A 314-nucleotide genomic window follows, 5' to 3' on the forward strand; every position below is an offset into this window, starting at 1 on the left:
TTGGCAACTAAGTTCCCGTCGTTTTTTAAAAGGTTTAATAAAAGATAACAACTAATTAATCAATGTATTCACCCTTGTTGTTTACAACTTCTTCCCAACATTCAACAAGTTTTTCAATATCTCATTGGTAGAAATCACCAGATTTCGACTCGAAAAATTGATCCAACCAAGCTATCAATTCTGCATCAGTATTGAATGAAACTCCGTGCATAACATTTGAAATAGATCGAAAGAAGTGGAAATCCGTTGGTGCCAAATCAGGAGAGTACAATGGGTGTGGCAGCATATCCCAGCCATTCCTTCAGTGCTCTGCT

Source organism: Octopus bimaculoides, chromosome 26 (genome assembly GCF_001194135.2).
Source record: "Octopus bimaculoides isolate UCB-OBI-ISO-001 chromosome 26, ASM119413v2, whole genome shotgun sequence".
NCBI classification, from domain to species: domain Eukaryota; kingdom Metazoa; phylum Mollusca; class Cephalopoda; order Octopoda; family Octopodidae; genus Octopus; species Octopus bimaculoides.